The sequence below is a fragment of the Felis catus genome, chromosome C2, assembly GCF_018350175.1.
Source record: "Felis catus isolate Fca126 chromosome C2, F.catus_Fca126_mat1.0, whole genome shotgun sequence".
Classification (NCBI taxonomy): Eukaryota; Metazoa; Chordata; class Mammalia; order Carnivora; family Felidae; genus Felis; species Felis catus.
Window position 1 is genome coordinate 13,714,836 of NC_058376.1, and position 19,034 is coordinate 13,733,869.

A 19,034-nucleotide genomic window follows, 5' to 3' on the forward strand; every position below is an offset into this window, starting at 1 on the left:
TTCATTTTGGTTCATATTTAATACATGAGTCTTGGCATTTTAACGTTTTTCTCGGAAAATCTTTCTGAGTTTGTGACCGTGTAAGAACGAGAACATTAGAGCCAGAAAGACCTGGATCTGAAGTCTTTTTTCTTTTAAGTTTATTTATTTAAGTAATCTCTACATCCAGTGTGGGGCTCAAACTCACGACCCTGAGATCGAGAGCCACGTGCTCTACCCACCGAGCCAGTCAGGTGCCCGTGGATCTGAATTCTTGTTCTGCCACTTGTAGCTAGCTCTGTGACTTCCAGAAAGTTGCCTAACCCCTCTGAGCTTGCATTTCCCTTCCTGTGAGATGGAAATAATGAAAATTGCTCAGGGGGCTGTTGTGAGATTTCTGAGTACTCCTGTAAGGCACCTGGCTGGTGATTTGGAACAAAGTGGGCACTTAATGGGGTGCCGTGCGTTGCGTGTTTTCGCCTCCTGCCCTTTCTGGTTGTACTTGCAACCTCACAGCTTCCCTGGGTGCTGCCTTCCAGAAGTGTGAAAGGTTATTGCAACAGAATGAAACAAAGCCACTTCTCCCATCTGTTCTCTCCATATTTGGGGCAGATGGGCTACCAAGGTCCCTTTCCACGTTTTCAGTATTTTCGTCTTATTATCCTAGTTGATTGGTGGTATACTGGCTGTATATTTTTCCACTCCGAGTTTTTAAATTAAATGTTTTAAAAATCTAACTTTATTTTATTATTTCTTTAATGTTTATTTAATTTTGAGAGAGAGAGAGAGACAGTGTGAGTTGGGGAGACGCAGAGAGAGAGGGAGACACAGAATCTGAAGCAGGCTCCAGGCTCTGAGCTGTCAGCACAGAGCCCAACGTGGAGCTTGAACTCAGGAACCATGAGATCATAACCTGAGCCGAAATCGGACATTTAACTGATGGAGCCACCCAGGCGACCCTTCAATTTTTTTTTAAATGTTTATTTATTTTTGAGAGAGAGAGAGAGAGAGAGAGAGAGAGAGAGAGAGAGAGAGAGAGAGAGAGAGGTGGACAGAGGATCCAAAGCAGGCTCCATGCTGTCAGCAGCAAGACCGATGTGGGACTCAAACTCACAAACCCTGAGATTATGACCTGAGCTGAACTCAAGACGCTCAACCGACGGAGCCACCTCGGCACCCCTTCCACCCCAATTTTTACGTTACCTTCCTGGGATTATTATTTTTGTCTTCAGTTTATCTCACTTCCTTGAGAGTCTCACTGCTCTGTTATTTCCTCCCTCCCTCCCTGCCTCCCAGCCTCCTTTCCCTTCAGTAGAAATGAAATGATCACTCAGCTCAAACTTGGCAGAGACGGGGCTGTAAGTTAGTGGGGTTGCTTCTCCGAAGGGAAATTGGTAAAATGTAGTTATTCCAGAACTCCAGTTACTCTAGAAGAGATGCTCGATGTCACTAATCATCAGGGAAATGCAAAGCAAAACCACTACGAGATACCAGCTCTCTACCAGAAAGACAAGAAATAACAAGGTTCAGCTGTGGAGAAAAGGGAACCCTCATGCACCATTGGTGGGAATGTAAACCAGGAGGCAGATGGGGCTGAGGATAACCATATCAGGGTTTTATTGCTATAGCATTTTCTGAGAGTGTTTTTCCAGAGCTTAAAGTTCCTTGGTACTTTGGGGGTGTGTGTGGGGGGGGGGGGGAAGTGTGGATTGTTTAATGCTATGGCTGACCTCATAACCAAGAAAGGAAGTGAGAGGCATAGGGTGAGGAAGTTGGCTGGGTAATATTCCTCCACAAAGGAATATGGCATTCTTGAAGTGATCCAACCCTGCAGCTGTTTGCTCTTCTTGGGGTTTGTCAATTGAAGAAGGTCCCGGGGACTATATGGCATGATTAGTTAGTGTTTCTTCAGGTGTCTAATAATGCAAGGGGCTGGACTGGGGAAGGGAAGGGGTCATCAGCTGGGAAAAGGCTTACCAGTGCCATGCCAACATCATTCAGTGCTCTGCTCGAGGAGTGAGTCTTGGCTTACATTTTTTGTGGTGAATCGGCCTCAACAACAGATTGACTAGCTGCCTTTGATCTGGCCCATCAGCTGTGACCCAGTGTGCTGAGTAACTGTGCTGTTATTTGTATTGGTTGGTGTTTTTATGAGAGTAGGGGACAAGGAGGCGTATAGTCTTCATGAGTGTTTTGCAACACGACGCCTCTGGTTTATTTTGATGCTGTTGCTTGAAAACAAGTGTCAGCATGGTATTCCCTGGTAAAACTTTTGGGGGAGAGATCACCACTTTTGGAAAGTTTGGTTAGGAGTGGGTTTGTGAGATCTTGTACTGAAGCGTGGAGCCTCATGCAATACCTTGGAAATGTATGCTCCAGTGTTTGAGATCTCTGAAAATTTACTTCTGTAAACCCAGAGATTTTGGTGGGCAAGGATAACTATGGCCAAAGTGCTTTCTCCAAAGCCATGGTCGAATAAGGGCCTGCTGAATACTCCTTTGATTATTAAAATACTAATACTAAATACTAATTTACTGAGCATCTACAACATACCGGTACTTTTCCCGTGTTCTCTTGTTACTGTCTCTGAGGGTGATACTGCATTCTCTAGAAGTGCATAAAAAATGAGCATAAAACCCATTATTTTCCTGTGTCTGCTCTTGTAGGTAGAACTGGTGTGAACTGAGGCCCACATATCTAGACCTGAAAGCCAGGAGGAGAGGAGGGTTGGTACCATGTGGTGTGATATTCTGAATCCTAGTCTCTTATCTAGGACGTGATCGGCCTCTTTGGATGGCACATATGGGGATCTTGAGAGAAGCCTCTTCTCCTTGGGATGGGGTAAGTGAGGCATTTGCAGAAGGTTGGGAAATGAACATTCAAGTTTTTATTTATTTATTTTTTAAAGTTTATTAATTTGTTTTGAGAGGGAGAGAGAGAGAGAGAGAGAGAGAGAGAGAGAGAGAGAGAGAGAGAGAGCAAGCAGGGGAGGGGCAGGGACAGAGAAGGAGAAAGAGAATCCCAAGCAGGCTCTGTGCCGTCAGGGCAGAGCCCGATGTAGGGCTCAATCTCATGAACCGTGGGATCATGACCTGAGCCGAAATGAAGAGTCAGATACTCAACTGACTTAGCTACCCAAGCGCCCGAGGATTCAAGCTTTCAAAGTCCTTATTGTTTTAGGACCCTGTCCAAATCCTCCTGTCCTGGGACAATAGGAGGTTCGTTATTTGTGACTGCCGTTTTGTGGAAAGAGGCGTTGCTGATTCTCCTCTTTCACAATTTGAGGCTTTGAAATTGATTTCCTGGGAACCATTGGATGTGTAGGGTCCCATTGTTGGATCATTCCACGGACAAGCCAATGTTTTGGGCTTGATGAAGAGGGCACAGTGGTACAACCCATGTCAGGGACCCCATGGGCTGGGTCTGCCCCTTGTGAGTGACCACCGATTAGCATTGATTCTTTATGCTTTGAGTCATGAGGAAGAAGATTCCCCCTGATTCTCAGATTATGTTGTTTCAAAGACCTCACGGAGTAGTCTTCCGACCTTTGTCTTCCTGGCATCGGTTTTGCCTGCCCTTGTGATATCAGGAAAGGAGAAGAAGAAGGAATTATTTTGGAGTGCAACAGGGGAAGCTTGGTATCAGCATGGGCTTTTTCTGGGGCTGTGGCCATGAGATCATGTTACTTTTGATAAAGCTTCCACTGAAAGGGTCAAGCCGTAAATCTACAACCTTACAGGCACTCTGAGCAGAGAAATAATGCCGCAGACACCTTCCTCCCTCACTTTCCCTTCTGCCAAGCGGGGACAGGGCCATGTCAGTCCTCCTGTACTTCCTGGGGGTGGGGGGAGGGAATGAATTAGACCACAAGGGGCTTTATGACTACACAGAGTTGCAGGTATTCCTTTTGTGTTTGCCTTCCTCCCCATGAACAAACCCACCCAAGCCTGGATGTTGGGTAACAACGCCGCACTATTCACCCTTTATCACGTTTTGATCGTATGCTGGCTGATTCAGAGTTTCAACAATAATATGGGACTACCCGCTCGGGGGAGAGGAGGAATCGCAGATGCTTCCTGAGGCACGATCCCCACCGTGTTGTTGTTTTTCTTTTGATCTGACTGTAGTAAGAGCAGTTAGCCTGAAACCAACCCAGTTAGCCTGAGACCAACCGTTTTAACAGATTTTTAAATGTACAATACAGTGTAATTCACTATCGGCACAGTATTTCACGGTGGATCTCCAGAACGTTTTCATCTGGCATCACTGAAATAACGTCTCCGATGATTAGCACCTTCCCACTTCCCCCCTCCCTCCGGCTCCAGGCAAGCACCATTCTGCTTCCGTGAGTTAGACTATTTCAGATGCCCCCATGTACGTGGAATCATGTGGCATTTGTCTTTCTGTGACCAGCTTATTTCACGTGGCCTCATGTTCTCCGGGTGCATCCACGTTGCTGCAACACTGCAAGACTTCCTTCTTCTTAAAGGCTGACTAATATTCCATTGCGCCCGTACCCACTGCATTTTTTTTTTGCCCCCCATTCATCCGTTGCTGGACATTTAGGTGGTTTTTACATTTCCGCTGTTGTGACTCGTGCTGCAGTGAACACGGGAGTGCTCGTATCTCTTTGAGATCTGCTTTCGTTTCTTCCCGGTGAAAAATACCCATGAGTGGGCTCGTGGATCATATGGTAGTGCTATTTTTAAGTTTTTTGAGAAGCCTCCCTACTGTTTTCCACAGCGGCTGCACGCTTTTGCATTCTGATGCCCACAGTTTTTATAGTTTCCCAGCCGGCGCGGCAGGCCCTGCTTTTGCGGGTCTTGCTGTGACTTGTGCCTCTGGTCTTACCTGTTGCTCTTGAACCAGACCGGCGGCCTTTCCCACTCCGCTCTCCGCGTGTACAAGGCAGCCTGGGGACCTCCCTTGCAGCATGTACATCACACTGGATTATCATAATTGGGTTCCTTGGCTTTTTCAAGGGCTAAAAAAACTGATATAAATGATAACAGTACAAGGATATTAGAACAACGGCGAGCCCCTTCGTGGCACCTGCCTTCCGTGCTTTGCCCCAGCGCCTCGGATTCACTTAGCTTTCGTGCATATTTGTTCGCTGCCGTGTGCTTTCACTCCCATGAGGCTCCTTCTTTGCTGGAGGGGCTGCCCTTGGGGATGGATCCCCCTTTGACCAAGGAATTCCTCTACTTCCAGGGCGGTCCTTAGGCAGGACTAACCATGGGGGCGGAGCACGCGGATTTTAGGACAACTCTGAGGTTTCCTTTGTCCTGTTTCCAGAGAACCCTTCTGGCTTCCTTTTCCTGCTCCCCATCTTGTTTTCTGTACAAATGCTTCCTAATAAATAACTTAGACAGGAGTTCTAACTCTGGCTTTAGTAACTTGTTTAAAGCAACAGAGGTAGAAAGTGGGGAGCTAGCTAGCAATTGGAGCCCCAGTCACCTGACTCCAGGATCTGTGCTCTTAGCCAGAATGTTCCTGTGTGTTTCTGCAAGGCAGGACTGCGTGCCCTCCCTTTTCTGTACATTTGCCTCAGCGTGCGTTAGAGGGGCTGCCGTGGGGTGTTCCGTAATGACCTGCTTAATGAGTGACTGACTGTCTCGCTGTCTGCAGGCTGTTCCCCCAGTCAGCCCTACCTGAGTCCTGTCTCTGGGCATTTGTCCACTCACTTGCCCCCCAACATGGCCTTCTCCCAGCTCTCTTTCAGAGTCTACCCCAACCTCCTTCCTCCTTGCCGCCTCTCTGGTCTAGCCCAACCTGCTGTCATTTTCCCCTATCGGAACGAGTACTACTTGTGTAGCAGTTTCCCCTTGTCTGTGGTTTCACTTCCCCCTGGTCCATGGTCAGCCATCGTCCACAATCAGGTGATCCTCCTTCTGACCTGCCGTCCGCAGGTCCCGTAGTAGGGGCGCCTCGGTGGCTTAGTCGGTTAGGCGTTTCCAAGTCTCGGTCTCAGCTCAGGTCTTGATCTCAGCGTCGTGAGTTCAAGTTCCGCACCAGGCTCCTTGCTGGATGTGAAGCCTCCTTAAAAAAATAAAAGGTCAGCAGTAGCCTAACACTACGTCACTGTGTCTACATCACTCACCTCACTTCATCTCATCATGTGGGAATTTTATCATCTCCCATCAGCACAAGCAGAAGGCCGAGTATAGCACAGTAAGATATTTTGAGAGACCACATTCACATAACTTTGTAAATTACAGTATAGTTTTTAGTTGTTCTGTTTTCTTATTAGTTAACTGTTAATCTCTTACTATGCCTAATTTATAAATCAAGCTTTATCTTAGGTACATGTAGTTAGGAAAAGCCATTGTGTATGTAGGCTTTGGTACTGTCTGCGGTTCAGACATCCACTGGGGGTCTCAGAATGTATCTTCTGCAGATGACGGGGGACTGCTGTGTATCTTCTCCCCCACCCCACCCCAGCATGATTGTAAATCCTGGAGAGCTACCATTGCGTGCCCTGAACCACAGGGTAAGTATTTGGCGACTTGACTCTTTGGGGATTAATCAGAACCTAGTCAGAGCTGTCCAAAGAAATGCCAAGGTTGTTTCTAGGTTCTGTGAAATAATGTGGTCAGAGAACAAAATTGAAAAAAAAATAAGCAATGGACAAATCTAAAATTTGTTAGCCCATTTTTGTGTGAGCCCATGTGCACATTTTCACGCTGCAGCTGTCCAAGTTGAACCACAGAGTGGATGTCTCATCCCTTGGCTTCAAGCACAATGGCTAGCCATCCCCTACCACCGCTACCCCCCCCCTCCGCCCCCCCCCATGGGAATTTAAGGAGATTTATGTGATGAATAATGTGGATTTTCTTCCAGTTCTTGGGTTGTGGTTTGACAAACTTCATGCGAATCATGGGTGAAACATGTCAAGTGTCTCCCCTCACCCCACCCATTTGAAACATAACAAGGATGTCTTCCAGCATCAATATATTACATTTTGCTGATGGCTCCCACCTGTCCACAGTGACTTCCCCTCCTTGGCTGACTCAGACACACTTTGTCTCCTCTTGGGTTTGCCTCCACCTTTATGTCCAGGAAAGAGGGTCAGTCCAGAACTGAAGATACAGAGGAAAAGAAGCTACGCCTGGCAGGTGTGTGCGCCTAGCATTCTGCTAAGTGTTCTCTATCAGAGTATATGACTGATCCCCATGACCATGCCGGCATGTGCTGTTCTCTCCAAGTCCAGTCAGAACCCATGTGATCTCACTAAAACCACATATTGTGGTGACCCTGGATTTGAACTGTCTTTTGTTTGACTTCTAACCCCATGACTCTTTCATTCTAATTAGACACAGGTGTTTGGATGATGATTCTCATGATCCTATTAACTCTAGAATTCTGAGGCTCCTGGGTTCTTTTCTGACCTTTTCCTTTTCTACCGTAGCCAATTCCCCTTAGCACTTCGCTTCTTGTGATTTGCTAAAGTCAGGATTGCCTGAAATACCATGTTTAGGTGGGGCTTTGTGGGAGTGGGGTGTCCAATACTTGAAAAACTGTAATATTAGGGATCTGACTTTATTTTTAGATAGCCATCCACAGGTGAAACATAATCAAGACCATTCTTTGAACACCCTCAGGAAAGTTAAAAGTTCTTCCTTCTTTTTAAGAAGGAACCTCCCTAGCTAGACTGAGGACTTTCTCATCACTGTCTTATCCTGCAGCACACCGAGCCTGAGATGTTGGTGCCTTGGGCCTGACGCAGCAGGACACCCGGGGTCGTTTGGCTCTTCTGTGCCTCTTGTGCCCACATTGCATAAACATTGGCATGGCAGGGACAGATGGCCACTCGGGAGGCTCCTTTGATGTCACATTTGGTTGCCTGGGTGGGGGGTAGGGGTGGCTGTATCCAGTCTCCACAGGAGGAGAAGCTGACTGGGAAATACCTACCTGAGAGTGGGTAAACAAAAGCTTAAGTCCAGAAAGCTAGGGACCCTGGTACGTCCGCAGGCCGGGCACTAATGGAGTCAGGTTTACATAAGTGTGTTTAGCTTGGGAGGAAGCCAGTTGGCTCAGAGCAAAGCCTTTTCTCTCCGCTCCTAATTGATGCTTTTGGAGTTCTGTTTTCTTATGAGAGAATGTGAATGGTCTGGGGGTGGGGGTGGGGGTGGTGAGGAAAGTGATGGGATTGCAGATAATTACTTTCAGAGCTAGCAAGAGCATTCATTCCTGAGGGCTGGGTTAGCTTTGCTGGAGGCTCCGGTGAAAGTACCTGAAATCCCAGGAGAGTCCAGATAGAGCAGTGGGGGCCCTTCTCAGTGAGAATCGGCTGGTCAGGCAGCATCAGTCTGCGTAACGGGGACTGAAAGCCTTGGTGGAAATAGGAAGGATGGTAATGAAGAACCCCCAGACAGGGAGTGCGTGAGGCAGCCCAATTGTGCCCGAAAGAAACATCCAGAGTTGACAGCATGCGACACTCGAGCGGGTTTTTGGTGGTTTTAGCTTTAGAGGGAACATCGGAGGTAATTACGGTCGCCTACATGCAAAGCAAGCATGGAGTTCAGTCACGGTGGAGAAGCCAAAAGCCACAAGGGTTGATTGAAAGCTTTTCCTACTCTAGCCTCCGGGTGATAATAACCGTTGCTGTTTATTTCTCTAATGCGTTTACAGACGTCGGAACAAACCGAAGTAAGGTAATGTATTCAAGTTAATGCAGTGACGTCCAGTGTCTGGGCTTCATGTTGATTGGGAGGCGGGAAGGTAGTTCATTGATTTATTCATTTCCTCAAGTCACTCGTTGGGTGGCCCTGGGTATCATCCTTGGAGGTGTCCGTGGAGGGGTCAGCGACGTGTGACACACAGCTCGCACCCCCTCAAGGAACTTACCGTGTAGAAGGGGAGAAATGATAACGCTGTGGGAAAGTTCATAGGGAGCCACCTGAGAGCCATCATGGAGAAGTTTGGTGTTTTGGAAGGGTCAGGACGTTAGCCATTCCGCGGTAGAATGGTGGAACGATCGGGAAAGCTATTAATGATATTCCTAATTTCTGTTGCTTATTAAGAGCTCACTGTCTGCCTGGCACAGTTTTAAATGCTTAACGTGTATTAACCACGTTAATAACCCAATAACCCACTGAGCTATTAGCATCTCAGTTTCACAGCCGAAGAAACTGAGGCAGAGAGAGGTAAGAGATGATGCAGCCAGCGTGTGGGCGGTCGGCCCTCCTGACCACCCCATGCCTCTGTGGCCCTTTCCATTTCCCATCTTCCTCTGTTGCTGGAACTGTCGGTGCACCCATAGTATTTCTTTTTAAGAAATCAGGGACAGACATCCCACGTGAGGGCTTAGTTTTTCTGTTCCACTTTCTTCTTTTAATCTGAAATTTAAACACTGTTTTTTATTTTAATTCCCTGCGTTGCATTAGTCTCACGTGAACAACACAGTGTGATTGGACAAATCCATACGTTATGCGGTGCTCTCCACGAGGTGGCTACCATCTGGCTGTTCCATTTTTTCCGCGTTTAGAGAAATCTAGTTTGTGCGGGTGCCTGATGGGCCATTTAGTCATGAGTAACCAGCGGACTTTTTTTTTTTTTTTTAGGTCCTTGGAGGGTGATTTTAATTATCATATAAATAGCATGAATATGAGTGTGGGAGTTTTATTACTCAGTTCCTTGGTGGTGGTTTGAAGGTTTTCTCTGGGTGGTTCCAGTGTCAGTGTTGACACTGCTGGAAATTGTCTCTTGCGAGGGCACAGCGCTTTTTCTCTTTCGGTGAAGGGCCATTTCTTTGGTTGTGGTTTTGTTTGTTTTTTTTTTAATTAGGTGAGAGAGGTAAATGCAGTCATTTGTATTTAAACAAAATGGTTATTATTTGCCAGTTAATGTTTATGGAAGAAAATGGAAGGCAGAGGAGAGCACCAGGGTAGAAGTCCAGTGACCTGAGTTTTTTTGGGTTTTTTTTTTGTTTTTTTGATGTGCCCTTCCTAACTCTTGGACATTAGGAGAGTCTGCTGTTGGGGCAGTGAGTAATGTGGTCAGGGTCCTTGTGATGTATGGAAGTCTCTTCCTGTATGATAGAGCCTGGAATAAGGATATTATGTATCAAGACTCGACTTTTTAACCTGGTATTACTACATTATTTACTTAAATGTGTTGTTTTAGACCCAGATGCTGTGGCTGCGTTTTATATTTTTGGTGTTATACTTAAAACATTGTGTCACCCTCTGGTTGTGTTTTCTTTCTCTCTCTTTCCTTTGCACTCCAAGAATGGGTTTTCACGTAGGACGAAAATGGAAACTAAAGAAGAGACAAAATCTGGAAGTAATTTTCAGCAGTAGAGAAATTAAACAAAATGAGAAAACACACCATTTTGTTGCTAGCTGCGTAAAGGGAACATAGGAGTGTGTGCTTGCTTTTTCCCAGCGGTGGCTACATTCTATGTGGATTACTTTTTCATTGGGACTGTAGCGTGAAAAGAACGCACAAAGCACATCTGAATGTTAAATATTTCCATCTTGTCAAGAGCACATCAACTTGGCATTTAAACTCCGATTGCCTGCCTCTTATTTCTATAATTTGAAATCAGATGGCAATCCGGCAAGTGAGAACCTTGGTTCAGGTGACCCCTGTCTATTTATCCATCTGGCCTCCTCTCCAGTTCCCTTTTTAACTCACAAATGGGAGTGGGTGGGAATGCCCAGGAATACTTCGAATGTGGTAAATACAGGATGTGGGGAAATTCATCTGCGAAATGTCAGCCTTCAGGAGACATTTTGTAAATGTCTACGTTTACAAATGGAAAATGGAAGGCCTGCTAAAACGCCCTGTGATTTGAGTTTTTAAAGCTGGTGTGGCACAGTTGGGGATTCCCGATCCTGAGTAGTAAGGCGATGGGGGGTCTTGGGTAGTAGGAATGCATTTCGATTTCAGAAATGTTGAGAATGAATTTCGATTTAAGAAATCATTGAGAAAATGGTTCCTTCTGATATCTGATATCTTATCTTAAAATATGTTCGAGTTCCTGGGCATCATATTTTATCACATTTCATCCTGAGAGATGCCTTGAGGAGTTTTGGCCTAATGGCCTGTGGTCTATGTTTTCATGTGATGGGCTGGCTCCCCTTTTCCATGACATGGATCTATCTGACTTGAGATCCCCACATTTCTTATGCCTTTTGTTTAATAATTATAATGGGATTTTGATGGAATTGGTTAAATGAATGCTTACGTTACTAATTAATTTCTATATCTGTGTCTAGGGACTTCTGTGAATTTTTGTTTTAAAATTTTTTAATATTTATTTTTGAGAGAGAGAGAGAGAGAGAGAGAGCGAATTGGGGAGGGGCAGAGAGAGAGGGAGACACAGAATCTGAAGCAGGCTCCAGGCTCCGAGCTGTCAGCAGAGTCTGATGCCGAGCTTGAACTCATGAACCGCGATATTATGACTTGAGCCGAAGCCAGATGCTTAACCGACTGAGCCACCCAGGCACCCCTATGAATTTTTGTCTTAAAATTTGTCATAATCTTGGTTGAATGTTGAAAACGCATTTACCAGCCAACAATTTGCTTAGCACCTGCCATGTGCTATGCCTAGTGAGAGGCTCATGGAACTCAGGCAGGGATATGGCAGATCTGGTGGGTCTCTCAACCGAAGTCACAGGCTAGTGGCACCAGTTGAGAAAAATGGACTGAGGGTAATGGAATTGACAACAAAGTCCCACCGACAGATTTTTTAAATAGGGACAAAAGAAAACATTCAAAACGTTTTACATTTCAGAGTTCGTAAATCCATTTGAAGTGCTTGAGGAAAGCATAGCATGCAGAATGGATGCACGTATGTATAAAACTGAAACCAGACTTCTTTGATGATTTAATGTCTCAAAAAAGGTTCTTAGAAAGAGGGACTTTCCTCTTTCTAAGTATGGAGATGTTTTGTCTTCACCTCACTAGGGTTTTCCTTTCCATGTCTCTCGGTTATCTTTTTGCTTCCGAAAATGCTGGTAGAAACCTATAAGCATCTATCTGCACTGAAACCTACAGCACACAGTTGTCCATAGCAGCTGCATTCGTAACTGCCCAAACTTGGAAGCAGCTTAGAAGGCGGAAGGCCCGGGGCGCCTGGGTGGCGCAGTCGGTTAAGCGTCCGACTTCAGCCAGGTCATGATCTCGCGGTCCGTGAGTTCGAGCCCCGCGTCAGGCTCTGGGCAGATGGCTCGGAGCCTGGAGCCTGTTTCCGATTCTGTGTCTCCCTCTCTCTCTGCCCCTCCCCCGTTCATGCTCTGTCTCTCTCTGTCCCAAAAATAAATAAAAACGTTGAAAAAAAAATTAAAAAAAAAAAAAAAAAAAAAGAAGGCGGAAGGCCCTTGAGCAGCTGAGTGGATAAGTAAGCCATGGTCATCTATACAACAGGGTATTATTCACTGCTAAAAAGAATGAACTATCAAGCCATGAAAGCAGTGGAAGAACCTCAAGTGTAAGGGGCAATCTAAAAAATATATAAGAGGACGCTTGGATGGCTCAGTCGGTTAAGCATCCGACTCTTGATCTCAGCTCAGGTCATGATCTCACGTCACAGTTCGTGGATGGAGCCCCATGTCAGGCTCTGCACCGACATCATGAAGTCTGCTTAAGATTCTCTCTCTCTCTCTCTCTCTCTCTCTCTCTCTCTCTGCCCCTCCCCCGTTCGCTCGCTCTCTGTCTCTCTTTCTCTCTCTCTCAAATAAACCAACTGAAAAAAAAGAAAAAAGAAAAAGTACATACTGTCAGATTCAACACTGTGACATGCTGGAAAAGGCAGAACTATGGAGACAATAAAAGTCAGCAGTTGCCAGGAGCTTGGGGGAGGGGAGGCAGGGGTAAACAGGCTGAGCGCAGGATTTTAAGGGCAGTGAAACAACTCTGTGTGGTCTTTATAATGGTGAATATAATGTCATCATACGTTTGTTACAACCTGCAGAATGTACGATACCAAGTGTGACCCCTGACGTAAATGATGGATTTGGGTTGATCACATAACAGTATAGGTTCACTGAGGATAAGAGCTGTGCTACTCGGTGGGGGTTGTTGATAGTGGAGGCAGCTGTACGGGTGTAGGGGCAGGAGGCCCAGGAGAACCCTACATCTTGCTCACTTTTGCTACAAACCTGAAAGTACTCCATAAAATAAAATCTACCCAACGATAGCCACGTTGTATACCCAACATACAAGCCACGGTTGGGGAAATAGCTGTGAATTCTCTTCACGGTGCCCAGTAAAATGTCTCTTGATTTGTATTACTTCTCAAAGTCCTTTCTGGCCCCTCTGCTTGGGCAGCAGCTGGCGGACGGCACGGAGGGTTCCTTATGAAGCAGGAGACTCTGATGGTCAGAGAACTGGGGTATCATGAGAATGGAGACCTTGATCCCTGGCACCTTCAGGGCTGTGAAAGCGTTGATTTCAAGTTCCTGTTTTTCCCTTCTGATCTGGTATCATGCCATTGTTGGTATTAAGGATGCAGTTTTGATGAACTTACCGTTTGGTATGTTACAGGTTAGTGGGACTTTCCTGCAATGGGCATGGTGATGGAGGAGTTGACTTCGGTAGCATTTAAAAATATTATGGCCCGGAGACCGGCAACCGTCCACTCCTGCCTTGATCGTGTGACCTTTCCCTGGGGAGTTCTCTTGGAAGCTGTGTGTACGGGGTACACGAACATGGGACTGAGCGATCACACAGATTTTTCTGGACGTTTTCATCAGCGTTTCTCCTTACAGGTGGTCTGTCACTTTTCTGAGGTCCTCATTCATGCCTTCAGCAAATAGTTACTGAGCATTTCACTTTATGCCAGGCCACTTCCAGGTTCCAGGGGCATAGTAGTGAACGAGACCTAGAAGAATGTGCATGCATGTAACTGGCATCCTGGAGGCAGAAGACAGACAATGAACAAGTGGCTAGAACATGGAGTGTGTTGGGTTATCACCGCAGTGGGGGGCCGCGAAGCGAGGAAGGGGCCAGGAAGAGTCCAGGGAATTGAACTTTGGAATGGGGGAGGGGAAAGGGCCACTGCAGGGGTGACTTTGGAGCAAAGAGGTTTTTGTTTTTTGTTTTTTGTTGTTTTTTTTTTTTTGGTTAACAGACAGGGGTGATCTCCGTGGAGAGAAGCAGGGGGTCTGGTGTGCTAGAAAAGTAGCTTGGAGGCCACTGGGGCTTGGGTGGAGAGAGCATTTTGGAGAAATGGGAGATGAGGCCAGGAGGGGCCAGGAGGACTGTTGGTGAGAAGGGAAGCCTTTGGAGGGTTGTGAGTGTAGTTGCCGTCACGTGATCGGATTTAGGTTTCAGGAGGGTCTCTGAGTGCGCTGTTGAGAGGTGAGGCAGCTTTCTCACTTTGACCCTCCAGCCATTAACGACCCTTAAGTCTGAGCAGTGATGTTGGGTTCTTGCTCACACAGCCCCGATCCCACTGGTGCTTTGGGGGCTTTATTAAGAAGTATTTTTTTTCTACCTATGTGAGCACAAATCTCTTTCTTTCTTAAAAAAAAAATTTAAAAAAATGTTTATTTATTTTGAGAGAGAGCCTGTGTACAAGCAAGGGGGAGAGAGAGAGAGAGAGAGAGAGAGCGAGAAAGAGAGAGAAAGAAAGAAAGAAAGAATCCCAAGCAGGCTCCGTGATGTCAGCGCAGAGCCTGACATGGGGCTCTAACTCATGAACCATGAGATCATGACCTGAGTTGAAATCAAGAGTCAGATGGATGCTCAACCAACTGAGCTACCCAGGCGCCCCACAAATCTCTTTCTTTATAGTTCTTAAGAGAAGGGACTTTCCTCATGCAAGTGTAGTTACCCTATGCGTTCTGTAATGAGTCCAAAAATGCTCAAGAAATGCTTGAAAACAAGTTCTGTGCAGCCCTGTGTTGTGTTCACCTTGAAAACAGAAAAATCCTCCTCCCTACATGTGGCTCTGTTGTGCCTCTGGGAGCCCCCTTCTTGCCTGTAGCCAGATTCCACTCTCTTTCCATGACACTCATTCTTCTTGGTTCGGGTTGCTCCTCAGGAGTCTCCATTCTGAGAAAAGTGAACATGTGTCAGGTGTGTAATTGTCTCACCTAAAGGTGAGCCACCCAAATCGTGGCCTGCACACAGCTGGCGGGTGGGCTCTCTGAGCCTCTCGGAAATCCAAACCCGAGTTTTTCTGGCGTTTGACCCTTGTCAGACCGTTCTGAGTTGCATGCAGTTAAATTTGTCCACAGATGTTAGTTTACCAGTGTACTTTGAACAGAATAATAATAACTTTCGCATCTGGTCCCCTTTTCATCTAGGGATTTTAAAACCCCAAGTGCATATTAATTAAACCTCACATCACTGGAAGGTAGAGAAGGGGTTTAATCACCACTGGGAAGAACATAGAGGGACAGCCTGTGGGCCCAGCACTAACAGGCATTTTGCATTTCACCAATGCCTTTCATCTGGCTTCTTAAATACTTGGCAAGTATTACCTGGTGGGAAGTGCATTATTATACACATCTTCAGGGAGTGGGGACTCTCCCAGGATACGGGATACGGAGACTTGTCCTGGCTGTTTTCAGTATTGTCACTTCAGAGGACTTCTTCATTTCTGGTTCATGGGTTGTTACGGCTTATTATGGATTACCTGGGGGCTCATGGTGTGGACAGAAGGCTAGTGGAGTTGACTGGTAAGGTTGTTTGCTTTTTTCCCTTTTTGGTTTGGTAAGCAGGTAGGTAGGGAGTTTCTTTTTAAATTTCAGCCATCTTCCAAGCTGGTAATGGGTCATTCTCATTTAGGGGACCGGGGACATCCCCTTCACCCTAACTCTCTCACTCCAGAAAGTCCCCCCGGTGAACTGGGACAGGCGGAACGCAGGGGAGAGCCATGGCTTTTCCCAGAAGGAGCTGCTTGAGTCCATTTCTGGTAAATGAGGGCACTGATGTAAAAAATGGAACAAAACTAAAAACCAAAGGAGAAAGTGTTGTGGTCATGTCATTAGTAGGTAGAGAATTCACCTGTTAACCTGTGGGAGGGAGTCAAGGGTGTGGCTCCAGCTGAGGTCAGAGTGTTTATATGCAGAGCCACAGGGCTTCGCCACTGAGGGCTGGGTCAGTCTTCAGGGGGTCGCCTCACGGCAGGCCTTAGCAGAACACGGGAATGGTGCAGGATATACCGTTGGCTTGTGAAAGAATGGGTTATTTTGATTAACAAATTTTTTTAATGCTTGTTTATTTTTGAGAAAGAGAGGGGGAGAGAATGCAAGTGGGGGAGGGTCAGAGAGAGAGGGGGACCTAGGATCCGAAGTGGGGTCTGCACTGACAGCAGAGAGCCCAATGTGGGGCTCAAACTCAGGAACCATGAGATCATGACCTGAGCCGAAGTCGGACGCTTAACTGACTGAGCCACCTGGGTGCCCCATTGGGTTCTTTTGATTTTAAATAGAGTCCTTAAGTCTGTTTTTTAAAAATTCCCCCATGCCAGGGACACCTGGGTGGCTCAGTCGGTACGTGTCCCACTTTGACTTAGGCTCAGATCATGATCTCATGGTTCCTGAGTTTGAGCCCCATTATTGGGCTCTGTGCTGACAGCGTGGAGCCTGCTTGGGATTCTCTCTTCCTCTCTCTCTGCCCCTCTCCAGCTTGCTCGCTCTCTCTCTCTCTCTCAAAATAAACATAAACTTAAAAAAAAATCCCCAATGCCACTGTAAAGCATGCTATTGATTTTATAATAAAATATTGCCTTTATTTAGAATTGCATGTGGAAATAACGTAATGGAAAAATGTTGACAGACACAAGTTCTTTGAATGCTCCCTCTATATGATGTCCCAAACCCCTTGATTCCTGGTCTCTCTTTGTGACTTAAATGTAGAAAGATTACCCATATGTCTGCAGATAAGAGATATTAAACATCTATATATCATTTTAGACGAAGGCCCTCTGAGTAAATTCTAAAGGCACACCCCATAAGAATGTTTCCTTCCAGGATTCTTATTTAATAGTATTGAACTGTAAAAAATACTTTGGGTCTTTAATTTGACAGTGTTGATGTGTTTTTTGTTTACTGGGGTGGAAAAACAGTGGAAAGATGATCTGTTCTTAATATATGGTTGTGGGTTAGGTATTCTCCATTGCCTTGTATCGTGGGAGCTCCAGTTGGCCGGGATGTTACTGGCATGGTCCTTAAATAGATAAATAATTGGATCAAAGAAATGACTTGGAAATGTACTTCGTTGTTTAGAAGCCAAAATAAACCAAAATCTTTGTCTTCAGCATGAGTGTCACACTTTCAAGTTGAATAGTTAATCCCTTTGCTCATGGCAATGCCAGGGGCCCTGTGGATGGAATCCCAGAATTCTGAGGTAACTTTGATGCCTTCTGAAAGTAGAGACAGAAAAGAAGGCTAAAAGCTGCACCCTGAGAATAAAACAGAACTCTACTGTTTACTAGCTGTGTGACCTTGAGTAAGTCACTTAAACTCTCTGTTCTTTGGAGTCTTCATTTATAAGTTGGGGGTAAGTCCTTTTCTTCTAGAACAGTTAGAAAGATTAATGCCCTTCTTTAGTGTCTGATTTCTAGTATGTCCCCAAAAAGTGTCAACCTGTGTTGTTACTGTCCTTGTTGACATTGTGGTCATCTTCTCTCTGCCCTTAGGCTGGAGTCAGTATTGGGAGTTTTTAAGAGATTTCCTATGTCTTCCCTACTAAGCCATTGTAAGATTGTTGTTTTGCAGCCCTCCCGGGAGCTTCCCAAGTAGGATATGAAACCGGCGCCATACTGAGAGGGCAGGGAGAGACTGAAGAAAGAGGCAGGCACACTCCAGACTGGTAGGTTTAATAAGCAAGGGAACCTACGTAGGAGGCTTGTCTTAGGGGGCAGACGAATGGATCCCTGCACTCGCCCACCAAGTCTTAAAAGTTGGTGAAAAGCCCTCCCTGGATTCAGTCACCTATACCACACAAGTGTTCTCAACACCACATCACCATCTCAAGGCCGTATCCTTGGAGCAGCCTCTGGGAGCCGGAAAGGCAAGGGGAACCCACATTCCTAGAACAGGAGAGGGTGCGAGGAGCCTCCGAGTGCCGAGTTCAGCTCACAGATCAGCGCAGAGCCCGACTCAGGGATTGAGCTCACGATCTGTGAGATCTGACCTGGGCTGCAACCAAGAGTCGGATGCTTTGCTGACTGAGCCACTCAGACGCCCCTGCAGTCATGTCTTTTTGAAGAGGTTCCCCAACGAGGGTTTAACCATTTCTGAATCCAGGTCCCTTCGTTTCCTGCCTCTGGAGCCTGGAGTCTCATCTCCATTATCCACAGCATGTGGGCATCATGAGATTTGAGATGATTGCTAGCTAGGCTTCTCTTCTCCGCTTCCTCTCCTGATGTGTCTACAGCACTACTTTTTAATGGCTTCTCTCTGAGTTTTCCATTCTTTCTTGACTTTGGCTGTGAAGGCCCAAAGTGTACATAGTCCTATACCACGGACTTCACCTGCAAACTCCCAATTCCCTGAAGAGAAATTTGGCTCACTCCCCATGGCTGAGGGAGTCATGCCTGACCTACGTGGGAGAGCCATGAAACTCGCTCTGATTATCCGTGGCCGCTTATCACTCTTAAGGAAATAGAAATGGAGACACATATGTTGCATGAGCAAGTTATGGACCATTGAACAGTAACTCAGTTCAGTGGATGTTCTAGCGACCGTGCCAGTGGATGGATATTCGCAGTGGAGATTCGTAGGTTGCAGCTCCTATCTTGCGGTGCAGCAGAGGTGACAGAAAGTCCGTGCCTGGTGACAGAGCGCCAGGCAGTGACCACCAGAGCACTACATAGAAGAGGGGAGGGGGTTGAGGCTAAGAGTGGGGATTCGGAAGCCATATGGCCTGGGTGTGAAACCAGCCTTGTCACTGATGACTGGGGGCTTGTGGACAAGTGACTGTCGTTTTGGGGGCTTCCGTTCCTTCTCCTGTGAGATGGGGGATGGTGCCCACCTCATGAGCTCTCACGAGGAGTAAACACATGAGCCTTTGTGAGGACGGAGGGGAGTGATCAGCGCACGCACACCCTCAGTAAATGGGAGCTGGACCCATCCTCTGCATCATGACCAGGCAGA

The 19,034-nt window shown here is 46.4% G+C and overlaps 1 protein-coding gene across 12 annotated transcripts in view; it reads left to right on the top strand.

Annotated features, from left to right (window-relative positions):
- TIAM1 (TIAM Rac1 associated GEF 1) overlaps positions 1-19,034 on the top strand; it is a 399,670-nt gene that overhangs the window by 193,532 nt on the left and 187,104 nt on the right. Inside the window, exon 1 of one of the 12 annotated variants that reach the window (XM_019839454.3) lies at positions 2,747-2,820. The exons of 10 other annotated variants lie outside the window; for them this stretch is intronic. The gene's annotated coding sequence lies outside the window, so the exon portion shown is untranslated. Of the gene's footprint in view, positions 1-2,746; positions 2,821-8,143; positions 8,634-19,034 lie in introns of those variants that run through there. One more of the 12 variants, XM_019839453.3, reaches the window with a different exon arrangement.